Here is a 12,983-nt window from a genome sequence, read left to right as displayed (position 1 = left end):
ACTTAAAAGACTCTAGATACAATCAAGTTTTTGGAGAGACCCTGAAATTGATTCTGGCATTGAAGCAATTCTAGGCAATATTAGCCAAGGAGGAGGAGGAAAGGGCATCCATCGCAATGTCATGATCTGCCCTCTTTTCAAATTATAAAGTCAGAAATAGTTCTGAGTTGAGAAATGGTGTCCTTATTCTTAGGTCTACTGTGTACTTGCTATGAGTGCCTGCTGCGCGAACACTGCTTTTAGACTTGTTTTCAGAAAGTCCTATCAATATTGATTTTTTGTTCAGTGCTTATTCCTGCTTGTCAAGGAGACAGATTGTTTGTGAGATATATTTCTAACTGCCTTCTCATTTATCTATATCAAGGTGGCTCTAATGTGACTTTGTACCAAATCATTTAGGTTTTCTTTTTAGAAGGACTTGGGAAGTCCCACAAAACACACATGCGAAACATCTGTGTTTTTCATTCTGTGTACATGGAAATGTAGAAACTCAGCACAACAACTTTGGCTGAAACTTCAGACTCATATAATTTCTAGAAATTCCTACTACTGTACAGGCCCATTGCTTTCTATTATTTGAAAAAAGTCCCGATTATATTCATTCTTGTATAAATTTTTCAAACATTTCAATTCTACATACTTATTAGGTAGGATTTTACCATGCTTTTTCAATCTGAGTACTTTTTATGAATCTACCTCAAAGACGTATACAGTAAAGTATTAAGTGGAAAATTTTCCATGTAAGGAAACTAGTTTTCTTGGATATCATTAAAGTCCTATTGAATCACAAATACTTGGAAAGAAACACTGAAATCTGTAGCTTTTTGAGGTTCTGGGCCTTACCCAGTTGTGCTCAGGGACTTCTGTTTCTGTGCTCAGGTGTGAATCCACCCATATGTGGTACTGAGAATTGAACTGACATTGGCTAAGAAAAATACATTAAACACTACACTATGTTTGGTTATCATGCTAATTTAAAATAGAATTATAATTTTTTCAGGACATTTGACACAACTGAGTGGTCCTGATGGCTTTTTCTTTGGTTTGAATACTAGATACTACTAAAGTTACACAGAACATTTTTTTCAGGAACCACGTGATGCTAGGGATTAACCTCAAGCTCCACCATGGTAGGCATGTTATCACAAGTCGAAACAACATCCCAACACTTTATAATCTGTTGGAACAGCTTTTGTAGGTAAGATTGATTAAAATTTATTTTTCTATTGACTGAAAATTTTCAAAGGGATTCCTAATAAAAATTAATAGTTTACGAAAGATTATGAGGTTATGTATGGTTTAATCTAGACAAATCAGAAATTAATAGTATAGTTCAAAGTAGATTACTTATATGTTAATAATAGCTAACTATAAATTATTTTAATAAATGGTTTAAAATTATCAAATTTTTTATAATAGTGTCTGACACGCCAGTGTTTCATAAATGGTTACTAGTAGTAACATTTTTATGATTGGTCTTACAAGAATTTTAATTATTTAAATAATTTTCTCCTCTTCTCCTAGAAGGTATTTAAAAATTTAACAAAGATACAATATAAAGGGCTATAAAGCTCCTAAAAGTGAAAGTAACTACTATTAAAATGAATAGACATCATCCTGGAGGAGAAAATATTTGCCCCTAACAAAATGACATAGGGGTAATATTCAAGACATATGAATAACAAACTCAACCAACTTCTTTAAAATGAGGATTATTAGGACGCACAATGAGTTTTTTTAAAATAGTGCCTAGATTCTTGGAAGTAGATGACATCAATTAAAATAGTTGGGTTGTAAGAGGAGAGCAAGGGCAGTAGCATTGAGAAAAGAGTACCTCCACCTCTCTGCTGATCCACTGACCTTTAGTCAAGATTAGTAAAGTCCATAAGCACCTACATGGCAAGGACACTCAGGTCCCTCCAGTCCTCACATGGCAATCATCACGCTGCTCCTGATTACACTTCTTTTTTTTTTTTATTTAAACACCTTGGTTACAAACATGATTGTGGTTGGATTTCAATCATATAAGATGATTTCACTGGTGATAGGGGGTGTCAACTTATTCTACACGGCATGGGAAATGATCCCTGCCACCCAATTTCTTGAGAGATATAGACTCAGGCTTGAGCAAGAAATTGCTTTTTTTGCAGGAAAGGAAATTCAGCCCTACCTCATTATGGGCATTGCAGGTCCTTTACCTTGCCTTGCAGAAAATAATTTCAGGAGGAGACATAATAATAAAGTAAGATAGTTTTCAATGAACAAAATTAACTTAGAAAAGATAGGAGGTGAGAGAAAGAGAGAAAGTGCCTATTTAAGAGAGAACACAAGCTTCTCTAGAAGGAAAAAAAGCAGAGCAATCAAGACAAGCTAAAAAACACCCAAATGTATCATGAATAAATAGATAAAAAATTATATATTAAAAAAAGACGAGCTAATGAGATACTTGTTCCAGGGAGAATAAGGGCTAGAAATAACAAGTTTTAATACAATTCCTCCTAATGTATTTTTCCCTCGAGTACTCTGAATAAATAAAAAATTAATATGGGCATTGTCACAGGAAAGTCTTGCTTTGTTGATGGTATTTTCATAATCTCATTACAAACTTTAGTTTTTTATTGTAGAATTTCCTTTTTTCAAGTGTACACTCTAGTAAGGGAGTAGCCCCAGATTTATGAATCTGGGTGGTTACCAGTTTCTCTATGTCCAACAAATCTCAGGATTTGCATCTCAAATAAGTGTGACCTTCATACCATTGTTTTACTTCATGGCTTGAGATATCTTCTTAAATTTTATTATTTTCCAATAACTTATTACAGGCCACCTACAACATATAGAAGAAGTTCAATTCCTAACTGAAGATACTGGTGGCAGGAAATGTTCACTGGTGAAGATTGCTGTACGTTGTATGACTGTAATTCAATCATGAACAACCTTATCTGTGGGGGAAAAAACCTGCATTATGAACAACCTGTAACTGGTGTTTAAATTAAAAAAATTAAAAATGAAGTTAAATGATTATGTGTGGAGAATTAAATATGCACACTGTTATCCAAAGAGGTTGAACCAGTCAGAACTCCCTCCAACAATAGATTAGTAAAGTTTTTTTTACCTACGCCTTACATATCTATGACTTAAATTTCTTTAGGGAAAACCACACTTGACTAAGTTTAGGACTACTTCTGACTCTGCTCTCAGGTATTATTCTAGATTGTGCCCAGAGATCCTATATAATGAAAGTGATCACATCTAAGTCAGCTACTTGTGAGGCAAGTACCCTACCTGTACACTGTCACTAGGGCCACAACCCTGTGTCTGTTCTCTTTTATAAGTATCAGTCTCATTAGTATGGGTTGTTATTTTGATTTACATTTTCCTGATGACAATAAATAATGAAGAGGCTTTTTTTCATAAACCTATATTGGTCACCTGTATTTCTTTAGTGCCTTGGATTCACTGAAACATTGTTTACAATAGCCAAAATCTCAATTGACATAAACCACATGACAGAGAATATATGAGCAGAACAAAGAAAGTGTTGTATACATGCACAATTTAGCTATAACAAAATAGAAAATAAAGAAATTTGCTGCTATATGGATGGACAAAAGTGCATCATGCTTAGTGAAGTCAGTTAGAAAGAGGGGAACAGGGGCCAGCTAGAGGTAAGGTGTCTGCCTTGCAAGCACTAGCCAAGGAAGGACCGCAGTTCGATTCCCTAGCATCCCATATGGTCCCCCCAAGCCAGGTGCAATTTCTGAGTGCTTAGCCAGAAGTAACCCCTGAGCATCAAATGAGTGTGGCTGAAAAAACAAAAAAAAAAAGAGAGGAACATATACAAGTTGCTTTTTTAAATATGTGAAATGTAGAAAAATGTAGTAAAGGATAAATTCATGTTAAAAATATCAGAACCAGAGGTTGCTCTATGGACTTGAGATTGCCTGGGATGGGAGGGAGGATTAATCATGGAAGGGGTCCCTGAGACATTGCTGAAAGGAAGCAGACACTCTGGTGATGAGAGTATTGGGGAAAATATGTGCATAAAATGTTATTAAAAATAATGTTAATCACAGTATCTCAATAAAAAGGGGGAAATGAGAAATTCTAAATAGCTAATAGTTGCATGATAAAGCATTTATTATTTTATCAGGGAAATGCAAGCAAAATTATATTGAAATTTGACCTGAGCTATATTAAAAAATTAGAAACAAAGTGTTAATCATGCTGTGGAGAAAAGAAGTCTCAAATACATTGCATGCAAATGCAAATTGGCTCAGCATTTATAGAAACAGGATGGATAGTTATCAAATAATAAAAAGTATATACCTACCATATGTTTCAGCAAATCTACAAATATGAGAGATCTATCCAAAGAACATATACCACATTAAATGATATATAGACATATTTATTGCAGGATTGATTATTCAGAATAGCTAAAATATGAAAGAGCCTAAATGCCTTACAACAGATGAGTGCATAAAAAGAGGTGGCATATATCTACAATAAAATATTCCCTGGATAAAAAGAACAAAATCTTTTCTTATATGAAAATAAGAATGGAATATGGCTAAAGGAGTTCCTGTAAGCAAAATTAGTCAGTCAGAAAGAGCAAGACTGATGCTAGATGATTTCACTCATTGGTGAATACAGAATACAAATCAAGGGAGAAATGTCAAATAAAGCAATACCTTATGCCTTGAACACAGAGCTAAAGTTAGAGTTGAAATGTCAAAATAACATGAAAAAATGCTATATTTTTAAAAAATAAAATTTTTTTTGGTTTTTAGGGCCACACCTGTTTGATGCTCAGGGGTTACTCCTGGCTAAGTGCTCAGAAATGCCCTGGCCAGCCAAGATACCCTTCAACAGATGAATGGCTAAAGAAACTGTGGTACATATACACAATGGAATATTAAGCAGCCATCAGGAGAGATGAAGTCATGAAATTTTCCTATACATGGATGTACATGGAATCTATTATGCTGAGTGAAATAAGTCAGAAAGAGAGAAAGAGAAAGACTCAGAATGGTCTCACTCATCTATGGGTTTTAAGAAAAATATAAGACATTCTTGCAATAATAACTTTCAGACACAAAAGAGAAAAGAGCTGGAAGTTACAGCTCACCTCATGAAGCTCACCACAAACAGGGATGAGTTTAGTTAGAGAAATAACTACGTTTTGAACTATCCTAATAAAGAGAATGTACGAGGGAAATAGAAAGCCTGTCTAGAGTACAGGCGGGGGTTGGGTGGGGAGGAGGGAGATTTGGGACATTGGTGATGGGAATGTTGCACTGGTGATGGGTGGTGTTCTTTACATGACTGAAACCCAAACACAATCTTGTATGTAATAAAGTTGTTGAAAAAAAAAGAAATTGCCCCTGGCTTGGGGGGACCATATGGGATGCCGGGGGATTGAACCGCGGTCCTTCCTTGGCTAGTGCTTGCAAAGCAGACACCTTACCTCTAGCGCCATCTCACTGGCCCCTAAAAAATAAATTTTAACTGAAACACCATGAGATTTAGTTACAAAGTTGTTCATGATGTTCGTACAATGTAATACAATTTCATACAATGTCCAACACCCATTTATATTACTGCATTTACTCTAAAGTAAATGAGACAGACTATTGACCTAATTTTTTTGCATATTCCTGTTTGACTTCATAATAACAATGAGAAAGAAAACATATTCTGTCAGTTTCCATTCACCTTCCAAATGCCCCCATTCAGAAATTGGCACCTAAAATGACTTTTCAAATTATTTTAGTCATTGAAAGTTTGGGCCCTTAAATGGGATTGTCGCTTAAAAGGGATTGTCTTAACAATTGTCCTAGCAATCTATTTTACACAGAGCAGGACATTTGGCAAAATTGTACATAGAATTCTATTGTAGCTAGCCAAAATGTTGAGACCTTTAAGCAAAATATTATGCAATTATATTCTGGTAATATTTAATTCTGCGATATTGAGATTTGCTGTAAGATTTAGTGTGCCAGTAACTGGCTCTTTTTTATTTTATCTATACATTTTCATAGTAAATGATGAACAAACATTAGTGTGTAAAAATATTTAGTGATTTTTCAAGGCACCATGTATATTCATTATACATATGTTCAAGTAAGAGAGAAAACAGGACTTATCCTATGTGTCAAAAAATAAACATGCTACAATTGCTAAAGTTATTGAATAAATGGACTCTGTATTTAAATAGAATTGTATTCAAATATCTTTATTTGCTAACAGTGTAACCTTGGGAAAGATAGTGTACATTTCTACAGTTAGTTACTTCATTAGTAAATGGATATAAAGTTGTGAAGGTAAGTAGAAGAAATGAACCGGAAATTACTTATCACAATGCATAGTATTTAGTAAATACTATTTTTATTTTTTATAAATTATATTAAAAATAAAGAGTAGAGGAACAGATTACTATCTAGTTTCAGAGTCCCTCCCTGAGTTGAAGACTCCTGTAGGATCGTATGGCAAGATGAAGGTTATGTGCAAACCATGAAGGCAAAGCATTTGTAGGAGAAATCTGAAAAGGAGAAAAGAAACTTTGTCTTTCCATTTACAGACACATAAAATTTCCTTCTTGAATTCTTGAATCCCAGTGAGAAAACTGAACGTATGTTTGGAAAGAAGACTCATGAATTAATATTTTTCCCAATAGAGAAGCTCACAGAAACTTTGAAGTGTTTATTAAAGAGTTGATAATGAGGAGAAAACTTTTTGAAAATCATATTAAAAAGTACCTCCCTAACTGCTTCAATCATTTAACCTTGGAATCATAAAACTCCACTGGAATAAAAAGAACATGCATTTTACTTTCCCTACCCCCCCCCATCTCTGGTGTATCACTTTATACTGATAGCAATGATGGCTTCCTTCTAGGATTTGGTGGTTAAATGATACCCTTTTCTTTGTGACCAATCAAATAATTACTGAAGTTAAAATTTGTAACCCTGATATCCAATATTTCATAATGACATCAATTTAAACTTAATACTGCTCTTATCTCTTGACAAAAATAAAGTTTAATATGTCTTTTCTCCTAGAGGTGGTGAAATAAGGAAAGACTTATTATACAAGGTAATTAAAATTCTTCCTGAGGTTAAAAGTGATTTAAAAAGAATCACAACATGAGATAATTAGGCCTTATTAGACACTTTATCTGCTTCACTGAAGTCACTTCTTCCAAGATGATAAATTGTGCCTTTGTCTTTTTTTAGCAATTGGATACCAAATTTGGGGAAAAAATGATCTTTCCTCCTCCTCATAGAATCAGCACATGACTGTGTGAATGGATTTGGGGAAATAATTTAATGACAGGGTTACAGATTCCAAAAGCTAGACCTTTATAGAATGTGATGGTTTTCAAGTACTTATTCATTTTTCTAGTGGAATTCATTTTACCCTCTATTTATAGTTAGTTAATAGAAAATGATATGAATTTCTGTTTTCTGATTTTTTTTCTCCTGACAGGCAGAATAATAACATACTAGTTTTTGGATGTTTAACAAAATCCTTTTATTTGACAGACTCATTTATGCGTTCTTGTGCCGTAACAGGTATGGCAAAGAATGTCAGTGTTTGTATTTTCAATGTCTAATGAACATATAATATAGGCTATTACAATAAGTATGCAATATTTGATGGTATTTCTTAGATGAAAAGTGGTTCGGGCATTTAAAGTACATGATGTTTTATAAGAGAAACAGGTACCCTAGGGGCTTGGGAGTTTTGCCAGAGTTCTAAACTGTATCCCCACATGAGGTCTGGTATTGCTTTTCTATTCTGCTTTTAGACCCAATGACGGGGATGTGGGATGCTGTGACTGCCACCCTCTGCTAATGGCTCTTTAGGCTTCCAACAATGAATTTTAACAATGTTCAGTGCAACTAACAATAAGTAAATCAAACAGCATTTGTTTGTGCCCATAAATTCATATCCAACTTATTTTTATCTACTCATCACTGGTTGAAAATAAATCTCTATGCTTGCCTTTAAGAAAGCATTGCAGTTTTATTGACAATAATATACAGGTTTGATCCAATTGTTCAGTTTTTTTCTAATTTATATTTTCCTTTGGGTAAAGGCTAATATATAGATAAATGCATCAAGGCTTGAGTATACAGAACAATGCTCTGTGATTAAAATTAGGTACATATAATTGTTACCTAAATGTTTATTTTAAGGAAAAACTCTAGAAGAGATGTAGTAAATTTTGATGGATCAACAGCTTCCCCCATAGTTTTACAAGCTCTATTTTAAATAATATAAAGGAAATTGTCTCTGTTAAGAAAAACTCAATAATAAAAATATGAACAAAATCAATATAAATTGAATATCAAAGGTATCCATTAGAGAAGTCCCTAAATATTTTATTTTCTGGATAAATGTGCAATATACATTATTTTTCCTCTCTACCGACCTGGTAGAAACTATTAGGAAGAATATGACAGCTTTTAAAGAACCAGAAATAGGTAAGCGTTAATAAAAGATGCATAAAACATGAATGCATAATTTATAAAGCAAAAATGAATAAGAACAGCTACCTAGATACAGAAATAGAATACTACCAGTATAAACAAACTTTATATATTGATTTTGAATCAGGTAAGCTTTCTACATCTTCACACTTAAATCATTTGTGAATAAAGATTTACTTATAACCTTGTATCTAATTTTTTGCCTTATCCTTAGTATAATTGCTAAGATAGATCTTTAGCAAATAATGAATCAAGGTTATAATGGAATGATTTTTCTTGTCCACTATCATAAAGAAATGTTTACTGGGGCCCGGAGAGATAGCACAGCGGCGTTTGCCTTGCAAGCAGCCGATCCAGGACCAAAGGTGGTTGGTTCGAATCCCGGTGTCCCATATGTTCCCCAGTGCCTGCCAGGAGCTATTTCTGAGCAGACAGCCAGGAGTAACCCCTAAGTACCGCCAGGTGTGAACCAAAAAAAAAAAAAAAAAAAAAGAAATGCTTACTGTTTCATCAATAAATATAATTCTTGATACGTTTGCTATTTGCTAAAATTTATCATGACAAAATGTTGCCTTTTATCAGATGCCTTTTTAGATTCTGTAAAAATCATAATATTTAGTAAGTGCACTGAATTGCATTGGCTTGTTTTCTACTGTTGAAATAACTTTGTGCTTTTGTCAAATCAAAGTTGGTCATATTATGTTATTTTCTATGAATAGCTGAATTCAGTCACTACCATTTTATTTAGAATATATGAATTTCTATTCTTAAGTGAGATTGACTTGAAGTTTTCCTTTGTAGAGTTTTAACATCCAGGTTATTTTAACTTCAAAATTATTTTCAAAAGTTTTTTTCTGATCTATGAAATATTACATGTGATATTAGAGCCATTTCTGTCTTAAATATTTTTAAAAACTCCTTGGTGGGATGGACCATCTAAACTAACAGTATCCTTTATAAAATCTATAATATTAAATAATTGTATAGTTAATACATAGTAATGTATAGCATATGTGATTCCATATTTATTATATTGTGTAATGTTTTAACTTAACATGTTTATAGCATGCTTTTTTTATTTATTTATGTATTTTTGGGCCAACCCAGTGATGATCAGGGATTACTCCTGGCTATGCACTCAGAAATTGCTCTTGGCTTTGGAGGCCATATGGAATGCCAGGTATCAAACCACAGTGAGTCCTGGGTCAGCTATGTGCAAGACAAATGCCCTACCACTTGAGCCACTGCTCTGGACCCCTTTAACATGCTTTTTAAATAATTTGTTGATTTTATCTAGATTAACTTTTGTTTTGTTTTTTGGGCCACACCCAGTAATGCTCAGGGGTTACTCCTGGCTATGAGCTCAGAAGTTGCTCTTGGCTTGGGGGACCATATGTGATTCCGGGGGATGGAACTGTGGTCCCTCCTAGGCTAGCGCTGGCAAGGCAGACCAGCCTTGGTGGCTAGCACCACCAGTCAGCCCCTCTAGATTAATTTTTAAAAATATTTTTTCTCCCCTAAACATTATACAGATTTAATGTGATCCCTCTAAAGACACCCATGATATTCTTCAAAGAAGTGGATCAAACACTTATGAAATTTATCTGGAACAATAAACACCCTCAAATAGCTAACGCACTCCTAGGGAAAAGGAATATGGGAGGCGTTACTTTCTCCAACTTCAAACTGTACTGCAAAGCAATAGTTATCAAAACAGCATGGTATTGGAATAAAGACAGATCCTTAGATCAGTGGAATAGGTTTGAGTACTCAGAGAATGTTCCCCAGACATACAAGCACCTAATTTTTGACAAAGGAGCAAGAAATCCTAAGTGGAGCAGGAAAAACCTCTTCAACAAATGGTGCTGGCAGAACTGGTTAGTCACTTGCAAAAAAGCGAACATAGACCCCCAGCTAACATCATGTACAAAGGTAAAATCCAAATGGATTAAAGACCTTGATATATACCTGATACCATTAGGTATATAGAACAACACGTAGGTAAAACACTCCATGACATTGAGACTAAAGGCATCTTCAGGGAGGAAACTGCACTTTCAAAACAAGTGGAAGCAGAGATAAACAGATGGGAATACATTAAGCTGAGAAGCTTCTGCACCTCAAAAGAAATAGTACTCAGAATACAAGAGCCACCCACAGTGTGGGAGAAATTGTTCACCCAATACCCATCAGATAAGGGGCTAATATCCAAAATATACAGGGCACTTACAAAACTTTACAAGAAAAAGAACATCTAATCCCATCAAAAAATGGGGAGAAGAAATGAACAGACACTTTGATAAATAAGAAATACAAATGGCCAAAAGGCACATGAAAAAATGCTCCTAAAACAACGATGAGATACCATCTCACACCACAGAGATTGGCACACATCACAAAGAATGAGAACAATCAGTGCTGGCGGAGATGTGGAGAGAAAGGAACTCTTATCCACTGCTGGTGGGAATGCCATCTAGTCCAACCTCTATGGAAAGCGATATGGAGATTCCTCCAAAAATTGGAAATTGAGCTTCCATTCGACCCAGCTATTCTACTCCTAGGGATATATCCTAGGAACACAAGAATACAATACAAAAATCCCTTCCTCATACCTATATGTATTGCAGCACTATTTATAATAGCCAGGCTCTGGAAACAACCAAGATGCCCTTCAACAGATGAATGGCTAAAGAAACTGTGGTACATATACACAATGGAATATTATGCAGCCGTCAGGAGAGATGAAGTCATAAAATTTTCCTATACATGGATGTACATGGAATCCATCATGTTGAGTGAAATAAGTCAGAGGGAGAGAGATAGACACAGAATAGTGTCACTCATCTATGGGTTTTAAGGAAAATAAAAGTCACTTTTGTAACAATCCTCAGAGACAATGAGAGGAGGGCTGGAATTTCCAGCTCACTTCATGAAGCTCACCACAAAGAGTGGTATGTGCAGTTAGAGAAATAACTACACTGAGATCTACCATAACCATGTGAATGAATGAGGGAACTGGAAAGCCTGTCTAGAGTATAGGTGGGGGTGGGGTTGGGTGGGATGGAGGAAGATTTGGGACATTGGTGGTGGGAATGTTGCACTGGTGAAGGGGGGGTGTTCTTTACATGACTGAAACCTAATCACAATTATATTTGTAATCAAGATGTTTAAATAAAGATATTAAAAATATTTTATATTATTATTTGTTAGTGTCCCTTTAATAGTTGTGTGTTTCTTATATTTTTGTGTCTGTGTTTTCTTCTTTTCTCTTTTATCAATTTGTAAAGTTGTTTGTAAATTGAACCTGTGACCCCCATTTCTTTTATTTGGACATTTGTTTTTTCTTAGAATACTTAATGACAATTACTTACTTTACTTGAATTTAATTTACTATTTTTATTTTATCTTAAAAATTTAGTTAATTAAAATTTAGTTTATTAAATCTTGTATTTCCAGAATATATATCTATATGTCCAAGAATTTCATATTATTACTATAATACATCACTATTCTCATTTTATTACTATTCTTATATAATAACTATCTTATTCTTTTTTGGGGGGCACATCCAGTGATGCTCAAGGGTCACTCAAAAATTGCTCCTGGCTCAAGGGACCGACCATATGGGACACCAGGGATCAAACCGAAGTCTCTCCTTGGTCATCTGCATGCAAGGCAAATGCCCTACTGCTGTGCTAGCGATCTGGCCACTATTCTTATTTTTATTTTATATTTGCCATGTTATTACACCATTCCTACTACTAGATCACCAAAAATGTTTACCATTTTATCAAAGTATTTTCTCCTTTCCACCCCTTTAGAATCTCAAATCACAATTCTGTTGGCCATATTTCAGGGTTTGTTTTCATTGGGGGTTGGATAATCCATTATTTTTTGTTTCTTTATATGGCATATATGAGAGATAATCTGATGTTTGTCTTTTTATTTATGACACAATTCACTTGCCTCCAATTCCATCCAGGTTGCAGCAAATTGTAAATCTTCATTTTTTCTGTTAACTGAGTACTTTTTCGTTGTGTATAAATTACAATTTCTTCATTCTCTTATCTGTTGTTAAGCATTTAGGCTATTTTCAAATCTTTACTATTAATAGTAAATGCTGCGATAAAATAGATGTACATTAATGTTTTTGTGATCTTATGGTATCTACCCAGGGAATGGAATCTTAGGCTCATATGAATGCTCTGTTCTTAATTTTTTGAAAAGCTTCCAAACTATTTCCAAGCTGTATTGAATGCCTTCACTAGAAATCACTGAGAAATAATTTAAGTCTCTTGATCAGCATTATTGTCTACAAATGATTTTTTGTTGTTGTTGTGGTTTTTGGGTCACACCCGACAGTGCTCAGGGGTTATTCCTGGCTCCAGGCTCAGAAATTGCTCCTGGCAGGCACCGGGGACCATATGGGGCGCCGGGATTCGAACCTATGACCTCCTGCATGAAAGGCAAATGCCTTACCTCCATGCT

The sequence above is a fragment of the Suncus etruscus genome, chromosome 10 (assembly GCF_024139225.1).
Source record: "Suncus etruscus isolate mSunEtr1 chromosome 10, mSunEtr1.pri.cur, whole genome shotgun sequence".
Lineage (NCBI taxonomy): Eukaryota > Metazoa > Chordata > Mammalia > Eulipotyphla > Soricidae > Suncus > Suncus etruscus.
Note: the sequence above shows the minus strand (reverse complement) of the source record.